Raw genomic sequence first — 15,470 nt, forward strand, 5'->3', positions numbered from 1 at the left:
CCAAAGTTTGAGAATATATGGTACAGGTGGGTGGAGTCTCCATTATATTTTGTATCCTCGAGTCATGATGTCCTGAATACATGAGGGTCTGGTTCCCCTGGATTACATAATAACAATAATAAAGTCCATAACAAAAAGCAGAGCCCCGCCTCTGCAGAGTGCGTATGCAAGAGTATTTACGATGTATATTCCTAATTAAGTATTGTACAAATGTTATCATTATGCGATACTGGTGTCTTACAATTTAACCAATATTTTATATTTAATATTGGCATATTTGCGATTGTATTTTCTTTCTTCTGTATTTGTTTATTTTTTGTTTTGTTGTTGGTATGTATGTACCTTGAAAATTTCCAATAAAAATACTGGATTTAAAAAAAAAAAATATTTAACTGATAAAGGGAACAGACAATGCTGCTTATAAGGTCGTCCACCTTCAGATGACTTTGTTAGTGCAAATGTCTAATCTAACAATTTATAATAATTACATTGCGTTAACCTCACAACTTCCTTCTGTCCATTTCAACCTTGTATTTATACCATAAGGCAGTTTGTGTTCATTGCTCTGGGTTATGACAAAGCTCAGTGCCGTATCCATAGCAGGGTCTGATATAGGGGGCACCAAACTCTTATGTCTACATATAGTTTTGTGACTTGCGTCTCCTTACACCTGGAGAGACTGATTGGGGTAGGAAGGGGCATGTAAACTAGCCTGGCACAGTAAGGATGTGGGCACATGATTGTAGCACAACTAGACATGGGTGCACACTCAGATGCCCCTTTTGGGATCTGTACTTTTGCCCAATAATGATGATGATCACTGATCTAGCTGCGTACAATTGGGCAATTGTTTTTTAACCGTTCCAGCTGATAGTACTTAATTCATTAGCATCACAACTTTATTATATTTAGTCACGTACACTACATACATTCTGAGCGCATATTTGGCCACCAATTAGCCTAATAGTGGGCAGACGTTTGCTACGAAGACAGACAGACTCCTGATCGCTCCTGGGAGGTTTTCTTGTAAGTCACAGCTCTCCTGCGTCGCATGAAGGAGCCACACGGGAGAGAGCGTGAGTCCGTCTCTGCAGCCAATGTTCAGCATTTGCAGATAGTACATGCACATATTTCATTCTCTCTCCCGGGGGACGGGAGCATAAGGACACTAAGTTCTTTTTTCTTTGCAATCTCTTTTTATTGCAAGGACATTAAGTTCTTTTTAGGACATGCACAATATTAAACAGACTTTATCTGATCCATGGCAGCTCCTCTGTAAGTAAAGTGGAGGGACAGCACTGAATATTGCAGAAGGTAAATAGGAAGAATAAGATGTGTATTTAGCAAAAGTGGCAGGAGGGCATGTACAAGCCGAAAAATCATATCCTGGTGTAAAGCCCATTATAGCCGGCAGATCACGTACAGAGCAATCAGAATGAGCCTAGTCCTGGATCCTAAGCATGAGATGCTCTGCAGAGTGTATTACTTTGCATCTGCTGAAAGATGGGTAGAACAGAGTGATGTTCTGCAGATTTCGAGAGATGGCAGTGGACTGATACTCTGCAGATTATAAGTAGACGAAGTAAAGGGGCATTTAGTAGAGGTACAAGATCATGGGCCTGATTCATTAAGGAAAGTAAGGCAATAAAATGAGCGAGTTTTCTTCTGGACAAAACCATGTTACAATGCAAGGGGTGCAAATTAGTTTTTTATTTTGCACATAAGATAAATAGTGGCTGTTTTTTCATGTAGCACAGAAATACTTGATAGCTTATTTGTACACTGAAATTTGAAGTTGATCTAGAACAAGCCTTACCCCAACTATAAATCTTCCGTCATATTTTAAATTTGCCTCCCTGTCAAATGTAAAATGGTTTTGCTGTTTAAACCACACTGAAATGTTCATCAAGCTAGTTAATGGACTTTACCTGACCCCCTCTAGAATCCATAAAATGTGGCCCTCCCAGTCTAAGCTGTGCTGGAGACAAAGTTCGTTGGTTGGGGATTTGCTTCACATCTTTTGGACATGCCCGGTTTTGCGCTCTTTCTGGGCTCAGGTATTTGACCTAGCTAAGAGAGTGACCAAATTAGATCTTCCTCAGACCCCTAAGATTGCCCTTCTCCAGTTATATCCGCCCCATGTCCCGAGACAGGCCTGTTATGTGTTTAATCATATACTTATTGCCGCCAGAGCCGCCATAGCCCAGGCATGGAGAGCACCGCTCCCCCCCCTCTCTGTCAAAGGTAATTACCAAAGTCCAGTATGCGTTTGAAATGGAAACACTAGATGTCCCTTATTCAATGAAACCATCTTCCCCATTGATGAAATGGTTTGAATGGCATGTCTACGTGACCGACGGGGGTGGGGCTCCAGTAAATAATCCTTCTTCTCCTCCCCCTGCTATTGGTGGTTCTTTGTCAATGGTTGCGCCCTGATTGAGTGTTTATGTCGGGTTTTCCAAGACCTAGGCCAGGTCTGGTGAGTTAGTTTAAAGTTCCACAGTAAACTGAATACTATATATTGTATACTGTCTGTAAATTGCAAATGCTATATTGGTGTGTTCAAACTCCACCTCCCCCCCTTCCCCCCCTTTTTTTTTTCTTTCTGTACCCCCCATTTACTTAAAAAATTTCAATACAAACGATTGATGATAAAAAAAAAATGGTTTTGCCAGGGTGCAAAGTTACTCACTTTTTTTGCTTACCTTTCCTTAATGAATCAGGCCCCATTACCACTACAAAGAAGAAACAGTCTCCAATTCCTCCTTCTACAATGTTCAGCCTGATTCTCGGCCAACAGGTTTCCTGCTATCTGCTTCCCTGGTCCCTCAGCTTTCTCACTCCCTGTCCTCCCATACTCCTGCACCCGTCTCCCCCTCCGTCTATGTCTTCTCCTCTCCTCTCTCCGGTCGCAGCGCTCCTGCTCCCTCGCTCTGGGTTTTCTGCCCTTTTCAGGAGAATGTCACTAATTGTCTAGACATCTTTGGCTTCTTGTACTGAAACACCTTTGGCCGGGAGATGTTTTCTCCCAAGACCGGGCCTCTGCTCAGCCATCCTCAGCCTAATGAGAGGCGACATCACCTGTCTGATATATACAAAACCACCCTTTAACAAGTCCACATTTCCTGCCATGTAACCGTCTATCACTATCCCCTAAAACTCAGGTTAGCAGCTGCTAAGCCCAGTGCTGCACTCACCACTTTGTGCCAATACATAGTGCGTTCTACTGTCCTGTGCCATCGTACATTGCTGTGAGAACAGATATATACAAGGAGAGACTGTCTGGGAAGAAAGATGGGGATGATTGGGTCAAGAAGAGGGAGAGACGGTGGGTATGTACCATCATAATAGGGTTTAGTGGAAGAGCGTAGGGCATCAGAGGGCAGGGGTTAGAGCTTGGCATGGTGTCCCCAACATTGTATGGGTCAAATGTGGCATCTCCAACATGGGAGCTGACAGTCAATATTTCTTTTTTACTTTAGAAGCAGGGTCCTCCCGTTCTCTATTAATATAGATTAATCCAGATGTCATGATAATAATCTCAGACCTTAATTACAGATGGGGTGTAATTTATTGAAGACTGCAGATGAAGTGGAGAATATATGTTTGATTTCTTATCGGTTTAGCTGTGAGTAGTTTACAATATTACTATTAATGACAAAACAGCATTCTGCCCCGTGCTCCATTAGTGGCACTAAACTCTACTCCAGCTGTATCACATACTGTTATATCCTCTTTATTTCCAATATACATCTCAAATCCCTGCAGAGCCACCTACACCCCAATGTACCACCACACACACCGCCCCCAGCTCTGCTCAATTTCTGGTAAGGGGCTTCCTGTGACCCCACCTCACGCAGCCACCTAGATCTGCAGAACAGGCAGTCCGCGTTGTCACATTAGATTACTTCTACACCAGTAAAAAGCTTTAAAAATAAACTGGTTTCTTTTCTGGTAGCAGAGAGCCAGCGGGCGAGAGAGTTGGGACTGTATAAGAATATTAACCCGTTCCCATCCAAGCAACTGGCATGTACCAGTCATTGTACGGTTCTGTGCCCACCAAAAGTTTTTAATCTGGATCAGTTTAAGATATCACTAGGTCCACTAGGATTGTGTAAACACAGAATGTTGATATAGGGAATTACGTCTGTTCATTCTTTGCTGCAATAGTTAATTCAAACATCTCTATATCACGATGGCTGTTTGTTCTATAAATGCTATTTTTTAGTTATTTTTATTTTCATAATCAGTGTCCTCTGTTTTCTGCGGGCAATTCCTGTCTGACACCAGTGACAGTAATATCCAGATAAAACAAGTCACCAATTTCACCCACATCCTAAAAGACCCAGCGACGACTGACTCTGTGATTTGGGAAACGACAGAACATGTACTCACAAAATACTCTTCATTTTTTCAATTTACATTTTATTAACATTGTATCCAAATTCAGACACAGGGAAAAAGAATAACAAACAAATGACAAATATCAAAATAAATGATCTCAAGAGCATCAGCTAAAATGAGACAACGTTCAACAAACGTTTTGCATGTAAATGACAATTCACGTCTTAGACAGAAAGGAAGAACGGATGAATGACGTGAGGCTACGGATTTGGGGTATTATGGTCACGCAGCAGTTAAGACCCTTTATGGGGGAATGAAAAAAAGATCAAACGGTGGAACAAATACTAGTTAGTATACATGACACTGGCTGTGTAAATCACCCAAATATACTGAAGCTTCTCTAGTATCCATGTCTTTTTTGACGCACAGTCAGAGTTATCCCTTAATTGTCTATTCCTGGCCGCTTTCCGTGAGCCCCAGACATCAACATTCCTCATTAACTTGTTTCGTACCTAAAAATAAAAAAATCAAGTAAAAAATGTCATATATTCTGTATATAGTGACGTGACTACAATGAGGGAAACTGGGGCAGCTTAAGGTTTGTTTGTTTTTTAGGATTACTGACATTGAGACTGGCAAGATGCCCACAAAAACCAAGCACCGGGGAATGTGGTATAGATGCATAGGCAAACCGAGGGGTGGGGGGGTGGGGGGGGGGGGGGTTCTAGCGCCTGGAAACCCCCCTCCAAGCCTGGGGCACTGTATAATTGAGGTGGCTGGACCCTGCTCCCGCTTCACATGGCTCTGCTTGAAAAGGGATACCTGCATGCACCTAACAGTAGTCTACGCAGCATTGCCCATGTATAGTATGGGGATAGGAAGAGTTGGAGAGCAGTCAAGCACTGTCTAATATTATAGCCACGCCCCCATGCATGCCGGTCACGCCCACTGGCGGCGTGGTGTGGAAACCCCCCTCTATAAATGCGTTTGCCCCTGAGATGCTGTGCTCTTTCTTACATAGACAATGTGCCATGCCCACTCTATGTCACCCCGGTCCTCAGTTTGTCCAGCATTAGCTGTCGCTTCTGATTGGCTGATTGCAAATTCGCCTCTGAAACGTTGTGCATTGGTGGCGGCTATATTATGGCATTTCCTGGGCTTAGTATTTTTTCTACTTTCATTTGTACGCCTGAAGTGATATTATATCTCTGCTGTATTATATCAAAACTAAGAGCAAATGTGTATGCGGGTGTCTGTATGTCTGACGTAAGGCTGATATAAACCTTGCGAAGCGCACGACTATGTATGATGGACGTGAATACGCTACATTTAGGGGTGACTTTTTTTTTTATTATCATAAATTACCCCCAACATGCATTCAACTCAGCCGAGTGTTTCCTTAGTATCCTCTAACTGTTTCTTGAAATTCACCTTCTGGCATATTGCTGTAAGCCTTATCGTCTAACATCTGTGCCAATGGTCTATGTCCGAATTAAGGGACCAGCCAGGGAAAACTAAGGGCAAGTGGGGGGAAAATAACTACTTAAAAGATTTTTATTCCCTGTAGTTGAACTGACTTTTTTTTTTTTGCGGAAAACAAAAGAGGATTTCATAAATAAAAGTGGATAACTAATGTTATATATGTGGATTCCCAGGTATTTGAGGGGTAGCAGTGTGGTTAAAGTCAGTACCCAATATATGATTTTGTATAGATAATTAATTATTACAGAATAAATTTACGATAGATCAATTTAAAGCAAACTGTGGAAGAATTAGATCCCTTTTCACAACCCCCCCCCCCTCTCCCCCCTGATCTAAGCTGCCATCTCTGCCAATGAATATCTTTGAAGCTGATATTTCGGTACAAGGTAAAAGTTCCACGTTGTTGCTAAATTCCTGTCACATTGAGGTTTGTTCCCAGATACGTGAGAAGGCCTCCAGGAAGACAGCTTGGTGAGTTACGATAGCGACAAAACGGGTGACAATCACCTAGCAAATAACGGACACAGTTAAAAGTCTGAGTGCCCCCGGGGGGGCTGCCAGTCCTGCAGGGCCTCCGTCTCTGATAGGACGTTGGCCGAATGGAAATTCAGAGGCACAAGTGGAAAATGTGTGAGTGTGACAGGCTGGCAGAGCGGAGAGCTGCCGAGAGATGACGTGAGCTGCTCTATTTATACCCAGTGCAGCTACTGCCCACAGGCAAATAACCCGTGAGATGGGGAGGAAGTCAGAGTGTGCTGTACACTGGGGGGATGGGGGGCAGGGGTATTATCTCCCATAAACTGCTCACTGAGAGAGCAGCCTCTACCGTGTCCAGGCACGAGGCAGAGAGGGCACCAGCCACAAGCGCTAAGTCTTAAGGGGCTCCACAAAGCATCATGCAAATAGCACATGTCTGTGTTTTACATTAGTGGTATTGCCGTTGGCAGCTGAAACTGACTATTAATGGGGTTCAGGGGATCCCGGAGTCTTGACAAACTGGCACCAGTTTACACAACAGCCAAAAACACCATCTAAAGTAATATTTTGAATGCTCCAGTTCATTTCTTCCCAAATAGTAATAACCCAGTATTGCACATAGATAATACCTTATGCAGCAATTACGACTCTTAGATTGTGAGCTCATTGGGTCAGGGCCATCTTTACCTTGAATTTCATATATTTGTACTTACTTTTTTCTATCATAAATGTACAGTGCTATGTGATACATTGGTGCTTTATATAAAAAAACTAAAAAAGGGTAATGATAATTATTTATGGTCCCTGGCCTATTTACTATTTACTATTCCAATTGTGTAAAAAATATGATATTTCCTGAAATGGGGGGAAGAATAATTACAATTTGTGGGACTTTTCAGTCCCATTTATAGCAGAGGTGAGGGAAAGAAATTAGTTATAAGCAGGGGTCTTTCTAGATTCTCAAAAGACCGGCGGTCCCGCAATCCCGCTAAACGCATTAGTAGAGGGACCAGTACACACAGTGTAAAAGTGCCATTAATAGCAGAAATACATTGTCTATTTTATATACAGTCTAGTTCTGATAGTGTTGGAATTACACACCAGCTAAACTATATCCTGTGTACTGTACATACCTATACATATATACTTACATATACAGAGTATAATTTAGCGTTAGACGTAATTTGCACACTGTCATTTTGCGTTACATGTAAAATTTGTCAGACTGAGATTGTGCGCAACTTGTGCCAGAATTTTGAGTTACACGTGGGCGCTCACGTGCACGTGGATTACAGTAAGGACATGCGGATGCAAATTAATTACACCTCTTTGAAAGGCATCTCGTTGTGGATTAAACTTATGATTTTAATTAGTTACCATGTGGTGCTTTTCGAGTTGCTGATGATGTTTGATACATATCTGCTCTTTATGACAAAGTTAAGTTTGCATGTGTCTTAATATCAAAATACAGTCACAAACCATGAGGCAGACGCATATTTGCGCATAAACATACAGACACTTTCATGTTCTATTGTAATTATGTTATGTGTGATATCCTGTGAATAGCAAATGTTTTGCAATACCTCCCACGTCCAGCAGGGTGCGCTTTGTCAGGGGCCATGCATGTGTCCCTCTGTATATTATGATTGTCACAATGGGGCGGTAAGATAGCGTTCAAACCTGTACAATCACCACTCAGCACAGCCAATGCCATTCACCTAATGTCCACTATTGCTCTTTCCTCTGATGAAATTATACCATGAAACGTGTTAGAAATAAACAGATTTGGTCAACGTACAGCAAAATGACTCCATCGATATTGCAAGGTGGCTCTCTGCTCTAAAAGCATCTTCCGAGGTGAACAAGAACGATCGCGAAGGTTGAATATCAGATCCACACATATCGCAAAGCTTATAGTTATGATTGGGAGACTCAGGCTGGATACACACTACAGAAACATTCTCCCAATGCAATATCGTTAATGATTTTACCAACGACTGAAAGTCCTGATCAGCAGCCGATTCATGTGTACACACTATACACGACTTTACAAAATTTACCATCAGATCTTTGCTCTTCATCTGTCATAACCATCGACTGAAAAGATGGTGACTCTGTAAACTCTATGAAGATCTATGGACACTGCCGATCCTGAGTACATACACACCGGAATCGTTCCAACCAATATAGACATTTTTTGCCCGTTTATGAAATCAAGTCAAACGATACGATGTGCTTTGGAATGATAAAACGTGGTTGTTGGAGCGGACGCACTAATGCAATTTTGCGTTCTAGCTGGTCCAGCGTGCAATATGATGTAGCACATGTCCGTGTGTTTCAAACTCCCATTGTCCTATAGATTGTAAGCTTGTGAGCAGGGTTCTCTTACCTCTCTGTCTGTCTGTATTACCCAGTATTGTTTTATTAATGTTTGTTCCCAATTGTAAAGCACTACGGAATTTGCTGGCGCTATATAAATAAATGATGATGCTGATGATAATGATGATGGACCCAACGGTCGATTATTGTGTGAATGGCCCGATAATCAGGTGAAATACCTGAAGTGTGTACCCAGCCTTACTGTAATAGGGACATTCAGCTAGAAAGCTTGTAACGGTTAAGAACTAATGCAGCCTTTCATTGCTCAGTGATTAAACTGTATGCTGCTTGGATAACATTTATTTTGGAGGACTATAAGCTACGTCTGAACAACATAAATTGTATCTATTTCTGGCTGTTACGTTGAGCAGAGTCTGCTTTGAACTATTGTTGCACGGAACTCCAGGCTACGTGTTGATTTGATGGAGAACAGCATGCACTGTGCGGCTGATTCATACGTATTGTCGGAGAGGAACATCTTACGTGATTTAAAAAGATCAGTGCACCCATCAGGGCTTATTAGTGATATAATAGGTGTTCCATTATATTGACAGGTTTGGGAGTGTGATAAAAGTAATGTGTAATGTTTAATAATAACATGTTTTAGTTTAGTTTTAATAAAGTAATTTACTTACACTATTTACCTATTTCCATAAAACTCATTTGTATGTGGATTGTGTTAATGGATTCCTCAGCGCTGTGTTATATAGATTGTTTCAATTCACAACTTCTCACACACATACTTCCTAAAATTGTAATAGGCCCCTCCTACGATTCACCCAAAACCACACCCAGAACTCGCCCAGATGGATATTTTAGTGAGGACACACTCATCTCTGGGTCTATGAATCAGGACTGTTAGCGGGTAGGCACCCATGCATATCATTGTAATACAGAAGGAGATCAGCGATAAGGTGCCTGGTTCATCAAGGCAAGTAACCGCCGATTTTGACAGGATCGTACGCAAAATCACTCTGAGAGCACCAGTAAGTGCAGCCCTGTCTGCCCCATCTTCGGGGCATCTCAAACTTACTTGATTTTCTGCCGTATCTCTTGCTCCAGCTACAGGACTAGCCTATGTCCCGATCAGTAGTTATGACAGTCTCATATGCATGCTATAACATGTGTTTGCAATCCACAGCAACTGTAAAAATGTATTTTATGTTCATTAGACATTAAGAACATACTACTAAATGTATGTCATGGGAGAAAGAAATTGTAACAAAGTATTCATCAAGCACGGCACAAAGATAAGACTGATAGCAAATTTAATATTTTATATTGAGAACGCATGCCAGTAAGGACTGATATACACATAGGCAAACCGAGGGGAGGGGGGTTCCCTAGTGCCTGGAAACCCCCCTCCAAGCCTAGGGAACTGTATAACTGAGGTGGCTGGACCCTGCCCCCGCTTCACACGGCTCTGCTTGAAAATGGAGAGCTGCGTGCACCTGACAGTAGTGCACGCAGCATTGCCCATGTATATTTTGGGGATAGGAAGAGTTGGAGAACAGCCAAGCACTGTCTAAAATTATAGCCACGCCCCCATGCATGCTTGCCGTGCCTACTGGCGGCGTGGTGTGGAAACCCCCCTCTACAAATCCTGCGTTTGCCCCTGATACAGTACAAAATACCAGCTCTGTCAGCGGGAGCTACAATATTAATATGTAATGGGTCAATGCATCTTCAATCCAGCGTTCAACTCTTTTCTGTGTAAGTCACAGCTGGTGCAGGACCACTCCTAAAAATAGCTACAAACATATTAACAACATTAGCATAGTATAATGCCTAACAAGAGATCTCTTTCCTTCATACAGTCTGTAAACTGGGACATAGCAACTGGTCAGGGCCAGCTTCAGGGCAAAACAAGTAGGACATTTGCTCTTGGCTAAAACCTTCACGTGGACCCTCCTGACCGGGATTTTTCCAGATTCTACGTTATATGGATTGTAAGGAAGCCGTAGAGGAGTTATATCAAAATATACTACATCAGATACATTACTACACGTAGAAAGTAGGTTAAAATATATCTTGACATAAATATTCTCCAGTATTTCTAAAGCGACAACAATTTACACAGCACTGTACAATGTTTAAGAGGATCACAGATATTACATTCTGTAAACAAACTGATGCAAAAGGGCCGTGTTCCCAAGAGCTTACAATCTAATAGATTCGCATAGACGACAACTGTTCTTAGTTTGTGCTTAATATAGTCACTTATGTCAACACAATTTATTTTCTTCCAAATTTTGCCCTGGAAATGGAGAAACTGCGGAAATTGGCCGTCTAGCGGATTCCATTCCTTTCCAATGAACCGATACGTTTTTGACATTTTATACAAGTTTTATTGTATTTATTGAAAAGCAATTTTTGCAGATGATGAATTCTTTGGGATTTAAAGTTATTAAAGAATATAAGGATAATAGTCACCTTGGAGCTTTCTGGTCTGTATAACAGCATTAGGCATTAGTCCTGTCCATTTATTTGCTCAATTAAATCTATCATCCTTTATAATTTAGAGCGAGTACATTATATTGTTATATATGTATATGTGATATTTGCGAATTTGTTTAGGGTTTCAATTTTTAATTGGCCTATACTTGCCTAATTTCTCCGGAATGTTCGGGAGTCTCCAGGATTCCGGCGAGACCTCCTTGAGTCCTGGCAGAGTAGCATTCACTCCCGGATCTTCTGAAGTGGGTTGGGTAGAGCTTTGTTGACGAGATTCAATGCAAATTAATTAATTAATTAATTAGACATTGCAGTTGTACTCTGTTGAGCTGGGGAACAAAAGCAAGGGCTATATAAAGAACATGGTATAATCCACATTTTGTGAGAAACGAGGGACAGATTGGTTAGGGTATTATCAAACTCGTTTCATCACATAATCCCAGGAAGATCATTGGAAATAAATGGAGACAACAGATATTGATGAGGTCATAGCCCTAAATTATTATAATGTCTTTTCTCCCTTTTTGATAATAATTTTATATTGTGTACGCTCCAGCAACCATGATTTATCGTACCAAAGCACATTGTATTACTTGATTTGATTTTATAAACCGACTACAAATCACGATCAACGATGGAACGATGATTGGCACATGTGGCAGTGTGTACGGACCAACGATCAGCAGTATAGGCAGATATCTGTAGTGTGTACAGAGTCACAATCTTTTAAGCGGTGGTTATGAGAGATGAAGGTCACAGATCTGAAGGTAAGTCGTGTAGGTGTGTACACATAGATCTGCTGCTCATCGGGATTTTCAGTCGTTGGTGAAATCATTAGAGAAATCGCATCTGCAGTCATTTTCTATAGTGTGTACCCAGCTTAGCAGCAATAGTTATGTAGGCGAGTCAACAAACAAGCAAATCAAAAACACAGAAAAAATAGATTAAGATAAAAATATTTAATGAAATAAATTGTAAAGCTCAGTTATATTAAAATTTCTATATTAAAAATAAAAATAAAATTACAAGTAAAACTAATAACCCAGAGATGGTTCTTTCAGTTACAAGATGTCTGCCTGTCAGCCATTTTGTATCCACAACAGTCCGCATATGCCAACTACACCTGTTTGGTGTAGATGCTCTTGTTTTCAATATACTTGGTGTTTCTGTTGAAAGCTGTCAGCAAAGTTAGCAGAACTTAAGCTCAGTAACATCATTTTTTTGTGTGTGATATCAAGCACTACAACTGCGCTAGGCAGTAGTACAATGTGGCCGCTCCGCCACAAGATGGCTGCCCCCAGCATTGACAATAGACAGATGCCTAATATGACTTTATGATAGTACATTGAACGGCTGTCTTCTTACACTTATCAGCCAGAACTGTACAACCAGCTCACTAAATCCCTCTCTCATGAAAATATCCCGATATCAATAAACCATATAGGCTACAGAGAAATAGAATTGTCAATAAAACCCATAGGATACAATGCAGACCCCTTTAGCTGCCCATACAATGTCTGTAGCTAAATATAGTTGTAGATATTGCTCTATACAAGTAACCAGGCTCTTGGCTTTGCTGAGGATTCTGGGAATTGTACATTAGCCAAAGGCTGAATATATATTGTTGTGCAGTATGCTTTATTATTTTCTGTGTCCCTATACGGTGCTTTATGTGTGCAATACTGCCTTGGGAATAGAGAACACGTCCATTTTTTATTCTTTTTTAAAGCTTTAGGAAATGTAAGCTGACTCTTATCTTTAAAAGCAACTGCCCTACTGAAGAACTTAAATTATCCACGCATTGATTGTCTCCCGAAAATAAACTTAGACTGGCAGTAATGCATCGCAACAACTTTAATCGTGTGTTATGACTTTCGATGACTTATGTGACTCTGGCTTGGTCTGTAATCATTAGGTGATGGAGAGGTTGCCTGCCCTGTCCTTCAATGGGGTTTTACTGACAGGAAGTCTTCTGTGCGTCCCGAAATTATCTCCCTCACCATCAGAATTTTATCTCAAATATATTCCATTTTGATAAGATTCTCAAGCATTGAAATATATATTGGTGTAAAGTCATTAGCAGCTCTTATATATTAGCCATCTTGTATTTTAAGTGGAGCGGTCCTTTAAGATGAACTTGAAAAACAACACATGAAAATCTCTGGAAAAAGGTCTAAAAATACATTCATGGAAATAGCAGATTTAGTATCAGATCAAAGGTTTATAAAACACCAAACAGACATATCTCTTAAATATACATTGTCAGTTCCCTATTGTACATGGTACATTGTTAGACTGTTTCATAAGGCGATCATTGATAGGTGTTACACTACCAATCTGCTTGTTAGAGGCAGCCGAACCAATAATTACGAGAAGGCAGCCCATTCTTTCATTTGGGATCAGTGAACATCACTGAGACACCTCTTGGCCAAAACTCAGGAGAATGTAGCCAACTAATTAAATCTGAATTTTGTTTCACAGTGATGTCACTGGTTCCTAGTGACTGGATAGGCTGCACTCTCAGTGATGTCACTGGTTCCTAGTGACTGGATAGGCTGCACTCTCAGTGATGTCACTGGTTCCTAGTGAATGGATAGGCTGCACTCTCAGTGATGTCACTGGTTCCTCGTGACTGGATAGGCTGCACTCTCAGTGATGTCACTGGTTCCTAGTGACTGGATAGGCTGCACTCTCAGTGATGTCACTGGTTCCTAGTGACCGGATAGGCTGCATTCTCAGTGATGTCACTGGTTCCTAGTGACTGGATAGGCTGCACTCTCAGTGATGTCACTGGTTCCTAGTGACTGGATAGGCTGCACTCTCAGTGATGTCACTGGTTCCTAGTGACCGGATAGGCTGCACTCTCAGTGATGTCACTGGTTCCTAGTGAATGGATATGCTGCACTCTCAGTGATGTCATTGGTTCCTAGTGACTGGATAGGCTGCACTCTCAGTGATGTCACTGGTTCCTAGTGAATGGATAGGCTGCATTCTCAGTGATGTCACTGGTTCCTAGTGAATGGATAGGCTGCACTCTCAGTGATGTCACTGGTTCCTAGTGAATGGATAGGCTGCATTCTCAGTGATGTCACTGGTTCCTAGTGACTGGATAGGCTGCACTCTCAGTGATGTCACTGGTTCCTAGTGAATGGATAGGCTGCATTCTCAGTGATGTCACTGGTTCCTAGTGAATGGATAGGCTGCATTCTCAGTGATGTCACTGGTTCCTAGTGACTGGATAGGCTGCACTCTCAGTGATGTCACTGGTTTCTAGTGAATGGATAGGCTGCATTCTCATGATGTCACTGGTAACTAGCGAAGGGATAGGTTGCATTCTTTTGAATATTGGTTCAACCCACAAAAAATCTGCCTACCTGTTATTAGTTGATGCATGCACTTTAAATAAAACTGAAATGACGTGATACCATAATGTCAAATCTATTTCTGAAAAATGCAAATCTCTTTTTACCCATTGAGCCCAAAGCAGAATGGTCACCATCTATTCTTCCTGCTTATTTTTCATTTGCAATAATCCGGGCTGAGTAACATAGCTGACGATAAATTAAAGCAGCAATCCCAGATACAATATTTTGCTTTTTTTAAATAACAATTTAAGCACCTTTGATATTCACTTTTCTTAGCTATTCTAGTACAAATCATTATCTCCTTTTCAAAATCTCTCGGGGGGGGGAAAAAAATATGGCTGTCATGTCATGTGATGGCAGAAATGAGGGGAAGGATATCACAGTGGAAAAAGAGCTCCGAGGGATGTTTCAACACCTCTTTGCTTACTATACCATGTGTCATGTGACTGTGGTTGCTATGGTAGACAAATTACTCCATGGAAATTGTGCAGTTAGAAATCATTAAAAGCAGTCTGAAGAATCAAACCAAGGAAAAGGTAAATACCAAACTGCTTCTGATAGCCACTACAGTGATTTATTTAAAAGAAAAACACAGAACTAATTTTTTCGTGAGATTGCTGCTTTAACATTAATAATTTTTCCTAGATTATAGCAATTGATCACTAGGAAGGAAAAATTGGAGCAGAAAATGTTCATTCTATGTACAGTTAGCACAGAAGTGGGTCTCATAAATGTGACAGGGTCTGTCTGCATCCAATCTATGAATGTGCATTGATATAATGATATTGATATCACAGTCTTCTAGAGAAAACACTCAGCAGCGTATGTACCAAGGTGTCATCAGGAGCAAAAAGCAGCAGCTAAAGGAACAGTTTTAGCAAATTAATTTCTTCTAGGTGTAAACTTTTCAAGGTTAGGAAGTTACCATGTGACTCGTTATCTAATATCACAGTGTCTAACATCAATATG

Source organism: Mixophyes fleayi, chromosome 4, assembly GCF_038048845.1.
Source record: "Mixophyes fleayi isolate aMixFle1 chromosome 4, aMixFle1.hap1, whole genome shotgun sequence".
Classification (NCBI taxonomy): Eukaryota; Metazoa; Chordata; class Amphibia; order Anura; family Limnodynastidae; genus Mixophyes; species Mixophyes fleayi.